Here is a 21,359-nt window from a genome sequence, read left to right on the forward strand (position 1 = left end):
CCCCTAAATAACTCCCCCCCCCACCCAACAGTAACCTATTATTTCAACAATCATATAGGGTATTGACTATATACTCATACTGCACCTGGATTAGCTTGCTACACAATCTGTGCAAAATTCTGCTGCCCAACTCATCTTCTACCAACCTTGCGACACTCACGTCACCCCCTCTCCTTAAATCACTTCACTGGCTCCTTATCCACCCTAAAGGCAGAGATTGTGCAATGTGTTTACCAAGACCTCAAACACCTGAGACACTACTTGAACTGATTTCGGGTCTTTACTGGGGTGACATATTCATCATTGGTCTTGTTTAATTTTTTTAATGCAGACTATGATACCGTATTGTATCTTTATGGTGCTGTACATAAACATGAATAATTTAGAAGGGCACATAGCTTGTGGCCAGACGGCTACCCAGCCATTTCACTGGTGAGTTTCCTCAGGGTCAAAAGCTCTTCTTATCAGTGTTATTTTATACACTGTTGTAAGTACCTTTACTGCACCTCTGCTAAATCGGCTAGCACACCTTAGTAAAGGGATCCCCAGTTCTTCACACAAAACACTCATAAATGTTGTTTGGTCGTGGCCACTGAGGAGCACCCTACTTCAAACCCAGCATGTACCCAACATATGAGGGAGAAAAAAGCCTCATAAGAACATAAGAATTGCCGCTGCTGGGTCAGACCAGTGGTCCATCGTGTCCAGCAGTCCGCTCACGCGGCGGCCCTCTGGTCAAAGACCAGCACCCTAACTGAGACTAGACCTATCAGCGTACGTCCTTGTTCAGCAGGAACTTGTCTAACTTCGTCTTGAATCCCTGGAGGGTGTTTCCCCCTATAACAGCCTCCGGAAGAGCGTTCCAGTTTTCTACCACTCTCTGGGTGAAGAAGAACTTCCTTACATTTGTACGGAATCTATCCCCTTTCAACTTTAGAGAGTGCCCTCTTGTTCTCCCTACCTTGGAGAGGGTGAACAACCTGCCCTTATCTACTAAGTCTATTCCCTTCAGAATTTTGAATGTTTCGATCTTGTCTCCTCTCAGTCTCCTCTTTTCAAGGGAGAGGCCCAGTTTCTCCAATCTGTCACTGTACGGCAGCTCCTCCAGCCCTTAACCATCTTAGTCGCTCTTCTCTGGACCCTTTCGAGTAGTACCGTGTCTTTCTTCATGTACGGCGACCAATGCTGGATGCAGTACTCCAGGTGAGGGCGAACCATGGCCTGGTACAGCGGCATGATAACCTTCTCCGATCTGTTCGTGATCCCCTTCTTTATCATTCCTAGCATTCTGTTTGCCCTTTTTGCCGCCACAGCGCATTGTGCAGACAGCTTCATCGACTTGTCGATCAGAACTTCCAAGTCTCTTTCCTGGGAGGTCTCTCCAAGTACCACCCCAGACATCCTGTATTCGTGCATGAGATTTTTGTTACCAACATGCATCACTTTGCTCTTATCCACGTTGAACCTCATTAGCAGTACATACATCAATAGGCACAATTTTAACTACTATAATTGCCATCAGAGGCAAAAGAAAACAATTCCCTCACACACAGCTTAGGTTTAAAAATGAGAACTGTCGCTCAGGAGCACGCTCAAGGATTTAACTGAATAGGGACAACTTCAGCTCCAACCCTGCCACATCTCCTCAGACCTCCCGACCTTATTTACATACCAAAAAGCATGCATGCAAATCTCTCACATGAATATTCATTGTGGATATCCTGCAAACCAATTGGCTGGGTGTGCCTCAAAGACTGGGTTGAGAATCACCAATCTAATGGACTGTGATAAGAAAGGAACAATCTTGTACTAGTTTGCTTCCTTTTTGATGGATAGAACCCAAGGTGTACACAAGTGGAATGGATTATCATCTTTTCCACAATTCTTTTACTGCCAGTTTTTAATTTATATATGCAACCACATAATCATTTACTAGATCGGATATTAATGGCTATCCAGTTTTGTGCACTTGGGGATAATTGAGGGAAATGTTCAATAAGTCTTATATAAAGTTGAGCATTGGCTACTCTTATACAAGCTGAAACCAAATCAGTCTAGAAACGCTATGGGTCAGAAGGCCACAAGTGCAGCTCAGCTGCCCAAATATTCCACTCTTAATGAAGGGCGATATATCACATTGCAAAACTAAATTAGGGAGAGAGTTGCTGCCTCCAAGTGACTCAGTAGTAATGCTGAGAATTTGGCTTGCTCAGCATCTGATCCTCTATAAGCAAATTAATTGTACAGTGTAGACATGCTTATTGTTCTCAGCTTTATAATATACGTGTGCCCGTATCTAAGAGGAACTGAGCTTTGTACAAATAGTTCATGCTTTAATTTCCACTTTTCTGGGATATTACGTCTCTCTTATTGGTCTCTCAAAACACCCATTGAAGAGACGTCATGAAGCTTATAGAAAACACAGCAACTCACTAGACCCAAGTTTTCCCGATGACATTCCTCCAGCACTTAGATCTTACTGGCTTCCTATCAAGCAGTGGATTAACATCAAAGTTCCATTCTTGGCGCATTAATTTATCCATCACAATTTGCCTTCTTATCTGTCATCTCAGATTAAAAACTGTGCCCCTGGCCAATGCTTACGTCTATCTCAACAAGTTCAGCGACGAGTACCAAATGAATTTCACTTGTAATTATCCAACAAAAAACATTTTTTTTTGCCGGGGCTATGTCTTTGAAAGGGTTAACTTTGCACATAGCACGACCGTGATGAACCTCACTCCTAAACCAGGGTATGCTGAATAGGATTCTTAATGTCTCAAATTTACTAACTAGTGTTCAGTGTAGTACTTGCTTTGAGGACCTATCTCGTGGAACTCAACTGCCATTCAACCAGAAAACCTTGAGCAAGTTACTAGTCTCTCTTGTAAATAATGCAAGAATTGGGATAGAAGTTTTAAAGGATTTAACCAAGATCCTATCCTGCTTACAAACACAATTATATCTGGGACCACCCTCTAGAATAGTGGTCTTCATTCATTTTAAAGTGGAGGCCATTTTGGATCCAAACGAGCTAAAGGAGAGCCGCCACGTAGCTTCCCATGTGAGGCCATGAGACTACTGACCAGTGAATGTCAATGACATCCACCCCACTAGCCTGCCTTCAAAAGCTTTTATTGGGCTTATCGTCAAGGCTGTGGACATTTCCAAATGCATTCTTTTCATCTATTGAGAAATGCCTTGTCCTTCAAGTTTATTTAAAATCTGATATAGCGCTTAAAGGGGTCCGTTTACTAAGGTACGCTAAATGCTAAGGCACTCATTATATTCTATGGGTGCCTTTAGCGCACGCTAAATCAGTTAGTGCATCTTATTAATAGGACCCCAAAATAAAGTTGTCTAAGCGGTGATCAAAAGAGGGTACAGTATAAAATACAGTATTAAAATCAACAGGGAGACATGACTTGGACATTAACAAAGATAAAAATGTTTTGACACATGTGGGAAGGGGGGTGAAATACAATCTGTTAATAGGATAGAGAAACAATAAGAGGTAAATACAGTGGGAGGGATGTGCTCTTCCTTCAATATTATTCTTTTCTGATTGTCGAGTTACAAATCGTAAGCATCTTTAAAGAAAAAAATGTTTTTAGATTTGATTTAAATTTGTCGATAGAAGTTTCTTCCTGCCAAGTACAGGGGTCATGAATTCCAAAGAGCTGGTACTGTCACTGAGAAACTAAACTAAGCTAAACCTTAAGTTTCTATACCGCATCATCTCCACAGAAGTAGAGCTCGGCACGGTTTACAGTAATTGGTATAGAAAGAAACTACAATGAAAAGTGGAAGGGCTTAGAAAGAGAGGTTTAGAGGGAATTAGTAAATCGATGAGGGAGAGATCATTGCATTTTGGAGAAGAGCCAAGTTTTCAGATGCTTTCGGAAGAGTTGGCGTCATAGAATAAATGATAGAGGGAGGGAACATTCAGGAGATGTTGGCTGCTGGATCGGAGTGTTCTAGAAGAGCAGTAGGCAGTGATTAACCTGTCCATAAATCCTGGGGAATATGAGATCTTTGATTTAAATGTGAGTAGTGAGATTTTAGAAGTGATTCTACAGGTGATTGGTAGCCAATGTGATTTTATTAGAAGAGGTGTTACATGATCTTTTTTTTTTTTGCTTTATATACCAGTTTGATAGCTGTATTTTGGATGATCTGCAGTCTTCTCAGTTCTTTCCGATTTATTCCTTAATACAATGAGTTGCATGTGGCTCTTCCCTTTATCCCCTTTCTGTCATAAACTTAAATAGAAAACCAGAGAGTAGCAGAAAAAAAAGCCAGAATAATGCTAAGGATCACCCCAGAGGTCTCCAGGAGCTTCCATGGGCCCCTAGGCCTTGCATTGAAGAATACTACTGTAGAAAATCTAGTATTGACTGTAAATGGAATTGATGTAATATGCAAAAAGGTCTTCCTATACCTTACCCTTATTTCTTCACCACCCATGTTCCTTAATCCTTACTCTATCTTGCACCATGTACTAACCACCTGCAACTGTAGGCACATACACCACAGAATGTATAGAATATGTTACCCTGTAACCACGTTCCATTGAATGCATCAAGTCTGTAACTCTTTTGTCTTTTAAAATGAAGTTTGCAAGGGTTTTGCAAAACATTCTCGCAAATCTTGTCTCGCAAACCGAGCGTTCCCTTCAATATCTTTTCTGCAGGTTGAAATATGGGACCCGAACGGGGGAGTGCTGGAAGCCTTTTGTGATTTTTACGAGGTCTGATATTATTGTTATGTTTTATGATGGTTGTCATGTAGGCGATTGTGACTATGTTTGCACTTTGTTGTGACCATGATCTCTTGTAAGCAATGGTACATTGCACAAACAATGCGACTCCTTCTCTGCAGCATCGTTGCTTCTACTGAACCAGGGAGCAGAAAACTCAGCTCAGAGATCTGGACTGGCCATGCTGTGCTTGATGGACCTTTCTGTTCCGACCCAGCTTGATATCAATTAGGCCCCCCCTTTTATCAAGCTGCGCCAGGGTTTTCTTTTTATCACGGTATAAGCTCCGACGCTCATAGGAATTCTATGAGCGTCGGAGCTCTTACCACAGCAGCCTGCGATTAAAAAAAACTCTAACGCAGCTTGATAAAGGGGGCCTTATGCTCTTATGAGAATAAAGGACTTTTAGCATGACAGTGCATAGTACTCATCACCCACACCACTGTTTTTGTGTTGTGTATTGTAGCCTAATTTCTGAAGGAAAAGGTTTATAAGATCACTAGGTCTGTCTATTGCTCGAATATTGTATTGTATAATTTTATAGCACCTGCCTTGGGATGTTATTGTAAGATGGCAACTCAAATTGAACAAATTTCTCAGGACAGGGTGGTCAGGAGAATCCCAGCAGGGGTGTGTGTTAGGATTTAATGGACCATGGACCTGCCGGTGCACACGTCCCAGAAGTAGCCTTCGTCCAGGTCTTGTTCCCATCAATCAGGCTACATGCCTGCAGCTTTCTTTCAGAGCTTTGGTGAACGGCAGAAGAGAGATACAGATGATAATCTCTTGAGAGCAGGTACTATAGAGCGAAGAAAGGTAGAAACAGCAGGGGTAGGAGGCAGTGTAAAATGTTTCAATGAGGCAAAGATAAGAAACAAGAAGTTCTTTAATTGAGGGCTGATGGAATGCACCGGAAGCCTCACTTGCACCCATATTTGCATGCAAAGTATGCAAGACTGGTACTGTTCCCAGCATGTGGCCTTGAAAGCCAAAGTCCTCCGCCGTTTTATTTGCTTTGTCTACAAACTGTTTTGCTGGCTATTCCGTTTAGAGCAATGAACACCACTCTGCATCTGACTGAGGAACAGCCCATAAGAAATTAACATTTTTTTTTTTTTTTAAAGGCATGGGATTTTTCTTTAAAGAAAAGGGCCAGAGATTTGGGTTAGGGAGGGAAGTATTGTGCTTTATGTAACTGCCTGGGGTGGGATGTGTGTTTGTTCTTTTGCCTTCCATTACAATGAAATTCTGAAGCAAATACGGGCAAGTGGTGATAGCAGATAGGTGGAACTCTGTTTGCATATAAATATGCTGTTGAAATCCCAAGGGAAGGGAACATACTTTCATCAACACCAGTGGCATACTAAAGGGGGGAGCAGTCTGCCCCAGGTGCAGACCATGAATGGGTGTTCCCAGGGTCGGCGTCATGGTCCGGGAACTTTTGCTAGGTCTTGCCTTCGCGGAAGCAGGCAGGACTGGCACAGAGGGAATGCCCAACACTGGCAAAGCAGTGAGTTAAAGCTGCAGACAAAGAGAGAACTCACATGCCTCCAGGCCTGCCTTCTAAAAAAGCGCCAGCAGTGGCGGTGGTCAGCTATTGGAGGCTGAACAGGCTTCTTGTGGCCTGGCCGCTGGACCCTTCCCTCTGCCACGTCACTGATGACGTGGCAGAGAGAAATCCTAACTTCTAATGGTCGCCCATTGTCACCGCTGCTGTTGGAGTGCCCGAATCCCTACAGCAGGCTCCGTCTCTGGCAGTGTTCAAGGCCCAGTTAAAAGCCCACCTCTTTGAGTGCTTTAGACTCCTCTCTCCTTGGGTTCTGCATCCCCAACCCTATATGTCATGTCTGTCTGTCCAAGTTAGATTGTGAGCTCTTCCGAGCAGGGACTGTCTATAAATGTCAAATGTACAGCGCTGTGTAGGCCTTTCAGCGCTATATAAGTGATAAGTCGTAGTAGTAATAGAGAAAAAGCAAACATTTTTTCCCCCTCCAGGAACATGAACAGTCCCACAGCAACCTCTTTCTGGCTCCCTTGTTGATAAAGCCTAGCGACGCAGAGGTATATATAGATTTCAGCAGAATGACCCTCTCTGTATAGTAGATGACAGCAGATAAAGACCCGAATGGTCCATCCAGTCTGCCCAACCTGATTCAATTTAAATTTTTTTAAAAAAAATTTTTTTCTTAGCTATTTCTGGGCAAGAATCCAAAGCTTTACCCGGTACTGTGCTTGGGTTCCAACTGCCGAAATCTCTGTTAAGACTTACTCCAGCCCATCTACACCCTCCCAGCCATTGAAGCCCTCCCCAGCCCATCCTCCACCAAACGGCCATACACAGACACAGACAAGTTTGCCCAGTAACTGGCCTAGTTCAATCTTTAATATTATTTTCTGATTCTAAATCTTCTGTGTTCATCCCACGCTTCTTTGAACTCAGTCACAGTTTTACTCTCCACCACCTCTCTCGGGAGCGCATTCCAGGCATCCACCACCCTCTCCGTAAAGTAGTTCTACGTTAATACCCTTCAAATACTTGAAGGGTATTAACGTAGAACAAAATCTTTTCCAGAGAAAGGAAAATGGTAAAACCAGAGGACATAATTTGAGGTTGAGGGGTGGTAGATTCAGGGGCAATGTTAGGAAATTCTACTTTACGGAGAGGGTGGTGGATGCCTGGAATGCGCTCCCGAGAGAGGTGGTGGAGAGTATATCAGTTGTAATACCACACTCAACTAGGGCCAGAGTTATGACATGCTTGGGCCCACAGCAGAAATTTGCAAGGTGTGCACCCTTCAGCTTGGGATTCTTTCTGGCATAGAGCCCAGAGCCAAGTGCCCTGTTTGCACCCCCAACGCTAGCCACGCGGTCTATTCCCATAACAGGACATTTCCACATTCTGCTCTATGCATAGATGCCTTTAATATCTGAACACAGCCAACCCATGCACACATTGGTCAGCTCTTCTGCAGAACTCTACTCTACCTTGCCTCAAGTAGTGGAGATGAAAGGTCACTTGGGCAGTCACAATAATCAAAGACTTGAAGAAAGCATCAGGGTTTTTTATTCAGCATATGGCTTCTGTGCACTAAAGGTTTTGCCTCAGAAGTGTTCAAAAACAGGATATGCAGTGGTAAATATATGTTTCCTGTCTAAGCCAATAGAATGCTAGCTGCAATTTTCCATTAGCTACTCTTGTCACAAATTCTTGCTATACATTGGTCCTAAGCCCACATTTACTACTGGTTCAGGGGGAAACCTTATAGTCCTATAGGGAGCAACTCTAATATCTCTAAGCCTTGCAGTTTTATTATTATATGTCCAGGAGGGCAAAGTACATATATGGTCATGTTTTCAGCCGAAACTGGACGCAGTTAAGGCACATAGTCATAGTACAGGCAAATTAATAAGTGAGATAAGTCAGATGCTATGATTAAACACAAACCAGCATCCTTGGTAAAGAAAAGCTAAGTCCAGGAACCAGGAAAACCAGTCCAAGATCCTTCAGGGAACAGCAATCTATTATGTCTCTACTAGTCTTACAGCCCGTTACATTAATGGGTGCTAGAATATATGTGTGTGTGTCTGTCTTTTTTTTTATTTTACTCTCTCCTTAGCCGCTTTCTGTATTTCTGTCTGTCTTTTTTTTTTTTTTTTTCCTTGGCTGTCCACTACCACCCCGTGCCTGCTCCCCCTGTCCATTCTCCCTTCCTTTTACCTCCCCTGTGTCCTCCACCACCCCATCACTGCTCACCTTATCCAGCAGAAGCCCTTCTCCCTTTGTTTTACCTCCCCCTGTCCATCATCATCTCCTTCCTGCTCCCCCTGTCCAGCAGTAGGCCTGTCTTCATTTTTCTGCCCCCCTCCCTGTTCATCAGCACCTCTTCCCCTGTCCATCAACCCCTTTTCTGCCCCTCCATTTCCCTCCCACCCCACTTCCTTGTGCAGTATTTTCCTCCCCCCCCCAATACCTTCCTCCTGAACTGCATGCCCTGAACTAAAATACTTTCCGTGTTTGGCCGCTGCGGCCAGCAGCCGCCGCAGCCGACATCCGACTCGGGCCGCCGCGGTCGACATCCGCCTCGAGGGGGGGGGGGGGTAGGAAGAGAGAGAGAGCTTCGGGCGGCCAGCAGCCGCCACGGCCAACATCCGCCTCGGGCCGCCGACAGCCGCCGTGGCCGACATCCACCTCGGGGGGAAGGAGAGGGAGAGCTTCACGCGCATGCGCACTCCTATCTGCGGTGGCTTACAGCTCACAGAAAACGGACGCACGCGATGGGAGTGCACATGCGCGGCCTAGCGTTTTATTATATTAGATGGCTTGTAATAATCCCTCATTTCTTCCTGATTATGACCTTGTTCTTGGCTTATGCAGCAGGAAGACAGTGGGGAGAAGTACTGAAGCACCATGCCCATACAGTGTCATGGACCCGACTTGCAGGCGCTGTTGTGATCCAACCCTTATAGACTCCCAGGGTAGAAAACACAATGTAGCACCTAGTGAACTTCCTTTGTTATACACTCCTAGTCTGATGCGATTAGAGCCGATTCACAGGTAGAAGTGAGGCATGAGTGTAAAAGAACATTAAAACCGATTATTAGAAAATAATTCAGCAAATATAAATAATTTTATAATCTGCTTGTTGAAGATTTCTGGGTCTCGCAGCGTCTAGGTAAGTAGAACTGACTTTTCAACTATCATGCTGTGGCTTTCTTCAGGATATTACAACATAAGACTATAAAAATAGCCTTTACTGGGTCCATCTATCCCAGTAGCCCATCCAGGTCACTAGCACCTGGCAAAAACCCAAAGAGTAGCAACATTCCATTCAGAATCCTAAAGAATAGCAAAATTCTGGAACCCCAATGAAAACAAAAGACGACTCAACCGGTCCGCCAGACAGTTGTGCTGCCCCTGAATGTAGACCACTCGAAGGAATATGTTGCGGCTGATGGCCCAATCCCAGAGCCGCATCGCCTCCTGGCACAGGGACAGGGATCCCGTGCCCCCTTGTTTGTTGATATAATTCATGGCAACCTGGTTGTCCATGCGGATCAGCACTACTCGGTCGCGAAGCAGGTGACAGAAAGCTTTCAGGGCGAGGAAAATAGCTCGAAGTTCTAGCAGATTTATGTGACGGTCGGCACTGGACCAAAGACCCTGAGTGCGAAGACCGTCCAGATGAGCCCCACAAGCATAGGTTGACGAATCCGTCGTGAGGACCTTCTGTGGAGGGGAGGCATGAAACAGAAAACCTCTGGAAAGATTGGAAGAGAGCATCCACCAACAGAGAGACTTCTTCAACAAAGGAATCACGACAATGAGTCGAGAGACAGGGTCTCGATCCTGGTTCCATTGGGATGTAAGAGTCCATTGGGGAATATGGAGGCAAAAGGAGTCACATGAACCGTAGAGGCCATGTGACCAAGGAGGACCATCAGGAGCCGAGCCGCGGCTGAGGATAGATGGACCACCCTCTGGCATAAACGAACAAGGGCCTCCTGAAGAGGCCGAGGCAGGAAGGAGCGGAGGAAAACTGTGTCCAGGACCGCTCCGATGAATTCCAGAGACTGGGATGGACAGAGGTGGGACCTGGGGGGGAAGTTCACCTCGAAGCCGGTACTCCCACTGAAAAATCAGAAGTGTACAGTGGAGTACCGCAGGGCTCGGTCCTGGGCTCAATCCTATTTAATATCTTCATACAAGATCTGCTTCAGGGATTTCGGGGTAAAATTGCATTATTTGCTGATGATGCTAAATTGTGCAACATAGTGGGCGGAGATACCATGCCCAACGCTATGACACAGGACATACTTTTTCTGGAACACTGGTCTACTCTTTGGCAGCTGAATTTCAATGCCAAAAAGTGTAAGGTTATGCACCTTGGTGGCAGAAACCCATGCAGAACCTACACTCTGAATGGTGAGACCTTAACCAGAACTGTGGCAGAACGAGACCTGGGAGTAATCATTAGTGAAGATATGAAGGCAGCCAATCAGGTGGAGAAAGCCTCATCTAAAGCTAGACAAATGCTGGGTTGCATCCGGAGAAGCTTTGTCAGCCGAAAGCCCGAGGTGGTGATGCCGCTGTACAGGTCCATGGTGAGACCACATCTGGAGTACTGTGTACAGTTTTGGAGGTCACACTATCGGAAAGATGTGCTAAGAATTGAATCGGTTCAACGATTTTTCACCAAGATGGTCTCAGGGCTCAAGGATGGCCCTTATGAAGAACGACTAGGTAAGTTGCACCTTTACTCTCTTGAAGAACGCAGAGAGAGGGGTGACATGATAGAGACATTCAAATACATTACTGGCCACATTGAGGTGGAAGAAGATATCTTCTTCCTTACAGGCCCTACAGTGACAAGGGGGCATCCGCTGAAAATCAGGGACGGGAGATTCCATGGTGACACTAGGAAGTACTTCTTCACCGAAAGGGTGGTCGACCGTTGGAATGATCTTCCACTTCAGGTAGTTGAGGCCAGTAACGTGACCAACTTTAAGATCAAATGGGATCAATACGTGGGCTCACTTCAAAGAGGAACTTAGAGGGGAGGGTTATTTGAGTGGGCAGACTTGTTGGGCCATAGGCCCTTTTCTGCCGTCATTTTCTATGTTTCTATGATTCGTCACTCGCAGAACTTCGTGGCGCAAGGATGCCTTGATCAACCAGTCATCGAGGTAGGGAAACACCTGCAGACCGCGGAGATGTAGGGCCCCAGCTACCACAACTAGACATTTCGCGAAAACCCTTGAAGAGGCCGCCAGGCCGAAGGGAAGGACACGATATTGGAGGAGGAGATCCCTCACCCGTAATCTCAGATACCGGCGAGAGGCCGGGTGTATCAGAATGTGCGTGTACGCCTCCTTGATGTCCAGTGAGCACAGCCATTCCCCTCTCGTCCAAGAGGGGGTACAAGGTAGGAAGGGTGAGCATTCTGAACCGTTCCCTGACTAGAAATTTGTTCAGAGCATGGAGGTCCAGGATCGGACACAGATCCCCCGTCTTCTTGGGTACCAGACTCCTTTCCCTCCTCCCCTCCCAGCAGCATCTCTCCTTCTCCCTCTCCAGGTCCAGTAGCAGCAGTCCCTTTTTCCCCCTTACCCAGCAGCTTCCCAGACTCCTTTCCCTCCTCCCCTCCCAGCAGCATCTCTCCTTCTCCCTATCCAGGTCCAGTAGCAGCTGTCCCTTTTTCCCCTTGCCCAGCAGCTTCCCAGACTCCTTTCCCTCCTCCCCTCCCAGCAGCATCTCTCCTTCTCCCTCTCCAGGTCCAGTAGCAGCAGTCCCTTTTCCCCCTTACCCAGCAGCTTCCCAGACTCCTTTCCCTCCTCCCCTCCCAGCAGCATCTCTCCTTCTCCCTCTCCAGGTCCAGTAGCAGCAGTCCCTTTTTCCCCCTTACCCAGCAGCTTCCCAGACTCCTTTCCCTCCTCCCCTCCCAGCAGCATCTCTCCTTCTCCCTATCCAGGTCCAGTAGCAGCTGTCCCTTTTTCCCCTTGCCCAGCAGTTTCCCAGACTCCTTTCCCTCCTCCCCTCCCAGCAGCATCTCTCCTTCTCCCTCTCCAGGTCCAGTAGCAGCTGTCCCTTTTTTTTTTTTTCACCATGCCAGCAGTTTTCTCCTCTCCCAGCAACTCTCCTTACTTGCCAGCGCTGCGATTCAGTAAGGCAGCCTCGGGTCCTTTGTTGGGTCGCACCGCCTCTGAGGAAAGCGGAAGTTGCATCATCAGAGGCGGCCCGACTCAGCAAAAGCTCCTGAATCGCTGCGCTTGTAAGGAGAGCCGCTGGGAGGGAAGAAAGCACAGTCGGAGGCTCCCCATTATCTCTCCGGCCCTGCGCTCCTCGATCTTGCCGGTCCTGCGCGGACCGGCAGGAAATTGAAGAAGTTGATATCGCCGGTCCTGCGCGGACCGGCAGGAATTTTCTGTGGACTGGCACCGGTCCACGGACCGGTGGTTGAAGAACTGTGGGCTAGACGATCCTGGAGGTTTGGATCCATGTCCACAATCCTGAGCCAAGTGAGACGACGCACGGCGATCGCAAAAGCTGTGACCCTCGAGGACAACTCGAAGGCATCATAGGCCGCCTGAAACATATAGAGGCGGAGCTGGGAGAGGTTCTTCTCGAGGAGACAAAACTTCCGACGCCAAGAATCCAGTGAGGGTCGGTGATGGAGATAACCCAGTTGCACTTAGTACAGTTTTTAAACTCGGAACGAGGCCGGGACATAAGAAGAAAATACGGCTGCGGCCCCGCAAGGCCAGGTGGCCAAAGTAAGACCGGGAACCCGGTCAAAAATGTACAAACTGAAAAACGAAAAAGAAAGGAAAACAAAGACGCTGGCACAGCGACTCAACTGAAACTAACCAAACAAGCCGCAGAGCAAGAGGGACAATGATATCGCGCGAAGCAAGGGAGCAGTGCTTCTGGCTCCGCGGAAAACAGAGAACTGAGGCCACGCTGAGGAGACGCATGCCCTAGGTCGGGCGGGAGGGGCACACACGCATGCGCGGACCAATCGCAAGCTTGAAGGTCTTCAAGCAAGTTTGCTTGTGAAAACATCCGCTAGGGGGGCTCCGTCGGCGACGTCACCCACATGTAGAGAATATGCCGCCTGCTTGTCCAGGGATAATACTATTTCTGGCTTTTAAAAATATTTTACACTGCTGGAAAGCCTTATCTAAAGTGGGATATGTTGTATGGTGGAATACAGTATGAATCACCACCAAATATTAGCGTGTTACAGCTGAAAAACACAATTCTACCAGTACATTTCTGAAAGTATGGGACCCTGTTCAGTCTTATTGTAGTAAAGGCCATTGATGTATTAAGGCTACTGTCTGTCATCCCTTCAAAATTTGACTTGGCTGATTGTTGTTGCATGGTGCTTACGGGGATCCCGCCCCGCCCCCCCCCCCCCCTTTTTTCTACTACTATACCTGCCAACATATATATAAGAACATAAGCAGTGCCTCCGCCGGGTCAGACCATAGGTCCATCCTGCCCGGCAGTCCGCTCCCGCGGCGGCCCAAACAGGTCACGACCTGTCTGAATCACCAGAAGGGGCTCCCTTGCCACCTTGGTTTCTCATTGAAGTCCTATCTTCCCATCGTAGTCCTAACCCTCCGGTCTTGCACATGCACGACCTGTTGGGTTTCTATACTTATTACCTGGTTAGCTTTCTATACCTGTGTTACATCCCAGCACCTCTCTCAGTATCCCGCGATCCCTTTATCCCTCAGGAATCCGTCCAATCCCTGTTTGAATCCCTGTACCGTACTCTGCCTGATCACTTCCTCCGGTAGCGCATTCCAAGTGTCCACGACCCTTTGGGTGAAAAAAAACTTCCTAGCATTTGTTTTGAACCTATCTCCCTTCAGTTTCTCCGAATGCCCCCTCGTACTTGTTGTCCCCTTCAGTCTGAAGAATCTGTCCCTATCCACCCTCTCTATGCCCCTCATGATCTTGAAGGTCTCTATCATATCTCCCCTGAGCCTCCTTTTTTCCAGAGAGAAGAGCCCCTGCCTATCCAACCTCTCGGCGTATGGGCAGTGTTCCAGCCCTTTCACCAGTTTCGTTGCTCTTCTTTGGACTCTCTCAAGTACCGCTATGTCCTTCTTGAGGTGTGGCGACCAATACTGAACGCAGTATTCCAGATGTGGACGCACCATCGCTCGATACAATGGCATGATGACTTCCCGCCTCCTGGTTGTTATGCCCCTCTTTATGATGCCCAGCATCCTGTTGGCTTTTTTCGAGGCTGCTGCGCACTGTGCAGATGGCTTCAGTGATGCATCCACCAGCACACCCAAGTCTCTCTCAAATCTGCTGTCTCCCAACAATGCCCCCCCAATTTGTAGTTGAACAACGGGTTCTTTTTCCCTATATGCATGACCTTGCATTTTTCCACGTTAAAGCGCATTTGCCATTTGTTTGCCCAGTCTTGCAGTTTGGTATCGTCTGCAAATTTTATAACCTCGCACTTTGCCTCCTTTTCCAGGTCATTGATAAATATGTTGAAGAGTAACGGCCCCAGCACCGATCCCTGTGGCACACCGCTCGTGACTCCCTGCCAGTCAGAATATTGGCCCTTCACTCCGACCTTCTGCAGTCTACCCGACAACCAGTGCTTGATCCATCTGTGCACATCCCCTCCCACCCCGTGGTTCCACAGCTTCCTAAGCAGCCTTTCATGTGGCACCTTGTCGAAAGCCTTTTGAAAATCGAGGTAAATGATGTCTATGGGTTCCCCATTGTCCACCCGACTGCTTATTCCCTCAAAGAAGTACAGAAGGTTCGTTAGGCACGACCTTCCCTTACAGAATCCGTGCTGGCTTGTTCTCAGTAGGCCATTCTTCTCGATGTGCTCGCAAATGCCGTCCTTGATCATAGCTTCCACCATCTTCCCTATAATTGAAGTCAGGTTCACCGGCCTGTAGTTCCCGGGGTCACCCCTCGATCCCTTCTTGAAGATAGGTGTGACATTCGCCAATTTCCAGTCCTCTGGTACCTCACCAGTTTTCAAGGATAGGTTGCAAACATCCTGGATTGTGCCCGCTATTTCTTGTCTTAGTTCCTTCAGAACCCTTGGGTGGATCCCGTCCGGGCCTGGTGATTTACCGCATTTTAACTTGTCTATCTGTTTGAGGACATCCTCCTTACTTACCTCTATGTGCTCCAATTTTTCGGCCTGTTCCCCACTCATGAGCTCCTCTGAGTCCGGTATATTAGATGTGTCTTCGCTCATGAAAACCGACGAGACGAACGTGTTCAACCTCTCAGCTACCTCTTTATCCTCCTTAATCACTCCCTTCCTATCCCCATCGTCCAATGGCCCCACCTCCTCTCTCGCTGGTCGCTTCCCCTTTACGTAACTGAAGAATGCCTTGAAGTTTTTCGCCTCCCTGGCCAGCCCCTCTTCGTATTCTCCTTTCGCTTTTCTAACCTCTTGGTGGCATTCCTTTTGGCATTTCCTGTGCGCCTGGTGATTTTCCTCCGTTGGGTCCTTTTTCCATCTCCGGAAGGATACTTTTTTGTCATTTATTGCCCTCTTTACTTCAGTTGACATCCAAACCGGGTCATTTTAAGCTGGTTTTGTGCTCCGAGTTTGACATGTTCTGACTAGTTGCAACATGTTTAAAACCTTGTTATTTACACAGATTTTAGTGTAGCTTGTCTGTAACATATCCTGCTTCCATTTCTGTACTTACAGTTGTTGTTATGTTTGGATTTATATCATATCTATGGTATAATGTTATGTTATTTCACTGTTATAAAAAAAAAAACTTTGGTTGGGATGAATCGGTATCAAATATAAGATTAGATGTTTATTTTAGTCCCCCTTTTTTAACTTGTAAGTCGCTTAGAAGTCCATATAAGCCACGTGTCACTCAGTTTTTCTTTGCTCCCCTTAACTCCCCCCCAACCCCTATCAACAGTAAACAATTGCAGAAGGACCACAAACACGGTGTCAGGTCAAAAGCGCGCCGGGACAAAGGCGCGCCCAGACAATTGAGCGCAGCGCGGAGGCGCACGCCGCTCTAAATTACTGTTTTTAGGCCTCCAACAGGGGTGTGTGGGGGGGAACCCCCCCACTTTACTTAATAGACATTGCGCCGCGTTGTGGGGGTGTTGTGGGGCTGTGGGAGGTTGTAACCCCCCCACATTTTACTGAAAACTTAACTTTTTCCGTTTTTAGGGAAAAAGTTCAGTTTACAGTAAAATGTGGAGGGTTACAACCCCCCAAACCCCCTATAACGCCGATGCGATGTCTATTAAGTAACAAAAAACCCCGTCGGAGCCCCTAAAAACTGTAATTTTGTGCGGTGCGCGCCTCCGCGCTGCGCTCAATTGTCGGCGCGCGCCTTTGTCTTTCGCGCCGTTGTCTATGAACCCCACAATACACAACCTGAGGAAAGATTGAGGACAAGGACCCTCAGGAGGACCCTCGGGAGAGACATTGTGTTAATGAGACATGACTTATAATGAGACCTATGAGCTGGGCAGAGCTTCCTTTTCTTTCAGCACAAATGAATATTTCTGCAGGAGAACCTCATTTTTGCCCTAGAAGCTGACGGCTATCTGCTGACTGCGACACTTAATAATTGTTCTATTAAGAGCATTTCCAAGAAATGCTTGGGCCACAAGAAAGCCACAATATCAGGTCAAGATGACATGGTCAAAATGACATGAACTGTAGATGATAATAATAATTTATTTTTTTTTTATATACCGCCAAAGCCATAATAGTTTGAGGTGGTTTACAATAAGAGATGCTGGACAATCAGCAAATTGGTTACATTACAAGGTCATCGAATATAAGGTACAGTTTGGGAGTAGTGAAACACGAAGAGAGACTGAACAAATTGCAGCTCTACACTCTCGAGGAACGTAGGGAGAGGGGAGACATGATCGAAACATTTAAGTACCTCACGGGACGTGTCGAAGTGGAAGATGATATTTTCTTTCTCAAGGGACCCTCGGCCACAAGAGGGCACCCGCTCAAACTCAGGGGCGGAAAATTTCATGGCGATACCAGAAAGTATTTCTTCACAGAGAGAGTGGTTGATCATTGGAACAAGCTTCCAGTGCAGGTGATCGAGGCAGACAGCGTGCCAGACTTTAAGAATAAATGGGATACCCATGTGGGATCCCTACGAGGGTCAAGATAAGGAAATTGGGTCATTAGGGCATAGACAGGGGGTGGGTAAGCAGAGTGGGCAGACTTGATGGGCTGTAGCCCTTTTCTGCCGTCATCTTCTATGTTCTATGTTTCTATAAGATTCTTGGGTTACAATTGATTAAACAAATTTGTTTTAATTGATTTTCTAAAACTGAAGTAGGATGAGGAATGCATGATAATGTTACCCAGCCAGTCGTTCCATTTACCTGCCTGGGAGGCAAGAGTTCTGTCCAGGAATCTTTTGTAGCGACAGTCCTTTAATGATGGAATCACTGGTCCAGATCATCAGATACCCTCGGACTGCCCCTGCAGGTGCTCCATTCAGCCTGCCCAGCTAAGCTCTATCCACACTGCTAAGGCTATAGCCCAGCTTCCAGTAAGTAATAAGAGCACAACCACTCGTTATCACTTGCTACCCATGGGGACAAATTTGTCCCTGCCCCTGCGAGATCTCAATATCCCTGTCCCATTTCTTCAAGCTGTACCTTAACCGCACAAGCCTTGAACACTTAGGATTTTAAAGTGTTTGAGGCTTGGGCAGATGAAGACAGAGCTTGCAGGCATGGGACAGGGACAAAGACAGAGAGATCCCACAGAGATGGAGAAAATTTGTCCCAGCTCATTCTCTACCCAGGACCATCTTGTGTTTCTCCCTACTTTTAGAACTCCATCTCGGGCTTTGAACTAGGAATGACTGAGCTTGGAAGGGAAGTCAAAGTTTATAACAGGAAACAGAGGGAGTGGAGTAGAAGCCTATACCTAATGTTTGGGGCAGCAGGACAGGGACATAAAAATACCCACTGTTTCTGAATATAGACTGCTTCAATAGCTTTTTGTCTTTCAGGTGCTATGAAAGAAATTTTTTAAAAACAACAAACTCCACCCCAACAACAGTGTACTAGCAGGGACACTGGCATTTGAAGCAAGCTTTCATTTAGGATGGGAGAATTGGGGGGGGGGGTGCAGGGGTAGGATGGAATAGGTCATATAGAAATGTATATTGAAGGAATGATAGAAATATGTATGTAAATTTGATAATCCTCTATAATAAAACCCTAAGTGCTCATGCACCGTGCTGTGTCCCTTCGTGCCAAATTCCATTTTGGAACACGGAGGCAGAGAACACGCTGGCGACTCCCCCTCACTCACCAACCGCTGCCGCCGCTGCTGCTCCTCTTCAAATCAGCCTGTTGAGATTTGCCGGCTGGCTGTAGCGATTGCGTCAGAGGGAATGCTACCAAGGTGGAGAGCGGCCTGCAAGGTTCGCTACAGCCGGCTGGCGAACCTAAGCAGGCTGCTTTGTTGAAGAGGAGCAGCAGTGGCGGCAGCAGCGGTTCGTGCCGGTGGGCCAGAAGACACCAGGAACCATGGATGGAGGGAGGGTAAGAACGGGAGGGGGGGAAACAGAAGGGGGCCATGGAGCAGGCAGGCATGGCACAACAGGGGGTCAGGGGGAGAGGGAAAGGGGGCTGCTTTGGGGGTAGGGCTGTGCTGGGGGGCAGACAGCAATCATGCTTTGTTCTGGGGGGAAACAGAAGGGGGCTATGGAGACAGACAGACAGCATCCAAGGAGAGAGAGACAAAGAAAAAAAACAGACAGACAGACATCTACTCTAGCACCCGTTAATATAACGGCTTAAACACTAGTTTATTATAATTTGATTAATTACTTCAATACAATGTGAATGGGAGGGGGAAGGGAGGTGGGAGGAGTAGGGGGTTGATATGGGTCATATGGAAATATATTTTGGAGGAATGATAGAAATATGTATGAAAATATCATAATTGAGAATCTATTTGAAATGAAAATCTATTTGTATTATATCATATTTATTTATTTCCTTCAATAAAATGTTATAAATTGAAGCAAACTTCTCCAAACCTGTTCCGTGTATCTCAGGAGGGGAGGCAGCGTAAGAAGAACAGTGGAAAACATGGATCTTCCAGGGCCCTGACCACCTGCACTGACACATTTACTTTGAATTTTATTCTGGACTAGCTGATGCCCCGGCGTTGCAGGGGTATTTAATTATAGCAATAACACTGTAAGTGGATTCAAATAAAGATACTTTATAGTGGTGAATGAAATTATTTTTTTACAGCTTTATAAAAAGTACAATATTCAAATTATAATGTGAAATATTTGACAAAATGAATACAATACAACTAACACAAAACTTGATTATAAACAACATTTTTAGTTTCACCTCCAGGAGCAAGAACATATAAATTCTTGGGTGAACCCACCCTTGAGCAAGCAACATAGAGTTGTCCATGGGAAAAACAGGGGGATCTTAAATCCACTCCACAGTATGTAATAGTCTGTCCCTGTGATTTGTTGATTGTGATAGAGAATGCAAGTCTCACTGGAATTTGCAATCTCTTAAACTGAAAAGGAAGATGTGTTGCAAGTTTCGTTCAAATCGGGCAAGCCGTTTTTGCGTTGGCAGCTTTGTACAATTTTTCCATTGACATGAATGGGTGAAATCTGATTTTCTGTGTGTAGCTCCGCCCATGTGTGCAGGAGGGCTGCGAGACCCCCAGAACATATCACCCCAGGTAGTGAGGGATTAGCATACCAAGTTTCGTTCAAATCGGTCAAGCCGTTTTTGCGTGATCGCGGCACATACACACACACATACATACACACATACATACCTCCGATTTTATATATATAGATTTGGCCAAGGAGTGCAACTGTAGTGCTGCCTAACACAGAAAGCTTTTGGGAATCTTAAAAAGTTCCCTGTTGATAGTGGGAAGGAGATTAAGCTGGATAGGTGGGGAACGTAATAAATACTCTTCCTACTTCATCACAATATGTAATTACTAAAAGGAGAGGGAAGCATTTTCCTGGCTTACAAGGAACCATTTGGAGAAATTTCATCAGATGCTTATAGCTTGAGGGTGGGGTGGTATGTCCTAGATTAGAGAGATACAGTGCACATTGGTGATCTGAGCTTCCAGTGTGATTCACAGACAACAGCATTATGGGCGGAAGGTATCGGAAGGGCTGCGTTAAGACGGGGTTATTTAACAACTGGGGCTATTTTCGCACAGGTCCCATTTTAATGCAATGAGACCTAGTTGCAAATAACTGGCGTTAACAATAAAATAACATAGCTTAACTGTAGCCCACGCTGACAACTTTACCCCTGCATCTGGCCCGACTCTAGAGAGATCCAGTGCACACAAGCGATCCACGAGAGTTAAAGCACGTTAGGCACGGCCTGACTCTAAAGAGTTAACTGGGTTGGAGATGTGGGGGGAGGGGGGACATAGGCTTTGTTTAGTCCTCTTCTAAATCATTCAGGCATTTATTTATTCCATTTTCTATACCGTTCTCCCAAGGGAACTCAGAACGGTTTACAATGAGTTTTATTCAGGTACTCCAGCATTTTTCCTCTCTCTGTCCTGGCAGGCTCACAATTTATCTAATGTGCCTGGGGCAATGGGGGATTAAGTGACTTGCCCAGGGTCACAAGGAGCAGCGTGGGTTTGAACCCACAACCTCAGAGCGCTGAGGCTGTAGCTTTAACCACTGCGCCACTCTAGAAATCAAAATGCAGCAAAAGTAGCCAAGTGTAGGACAATCAACCCATTGTGACATCACTGATGAGGTTGGCTCTTAGGCATTGGTGGAATGAGGCATTGTGACATCACAATACCAGCTCTGGTTATCAGAGGCTGAAACTTTTCACACTATTTATTTATTCAATTTTCTATACCATTATAGGGGAGCTCAAAATTGTCTACATGAATTTATTCAGGTACTAAAGCATTTTTCCCTTTCTGTCCTGGTGGGCTCACAATCTATCTAATGTGCCTGGGGCAATTGGGGGGGGGGGTGGATTAAGTGACTTGCCCAGGGTCACAAGGAGCAGCATGGGATTTGAACCCACAACCTCAGGGTGCCGAGG

General features: G+C 46.4%; 1 protein-coding gene across 1 annotated transcript in view; it reads right to left on the bottom strand.

The window, feature by feature from the left end:
* LOC117368480 (alpha-N-acetylgalactosaminide alpha-2,6-sialyltransferase 2-like) overlaps window positions 1–21,359 on the bottom strand; it is a 61,270-nt gene that overhangs the window by 39,505 nt on the left and 406 nt on the right. The gene's annotated exons all lie outside the window — the stretch shown is intronic.

This window comes from Geotrypetes seraphini, chromosome 10 (genome assembly GCF_902459505.1).
Source record: "Geotrypetes seraphini chromosome 10, aGeoSer1.1, whole genome shotgun sequence".
Classification (NCBI taxonomy): Eukaryota; Metazoa; Chordata; class Amphibia; order Gymnophiona; family Dermophiidae; genus Geotrypetes; species Geotrypetes seraphini.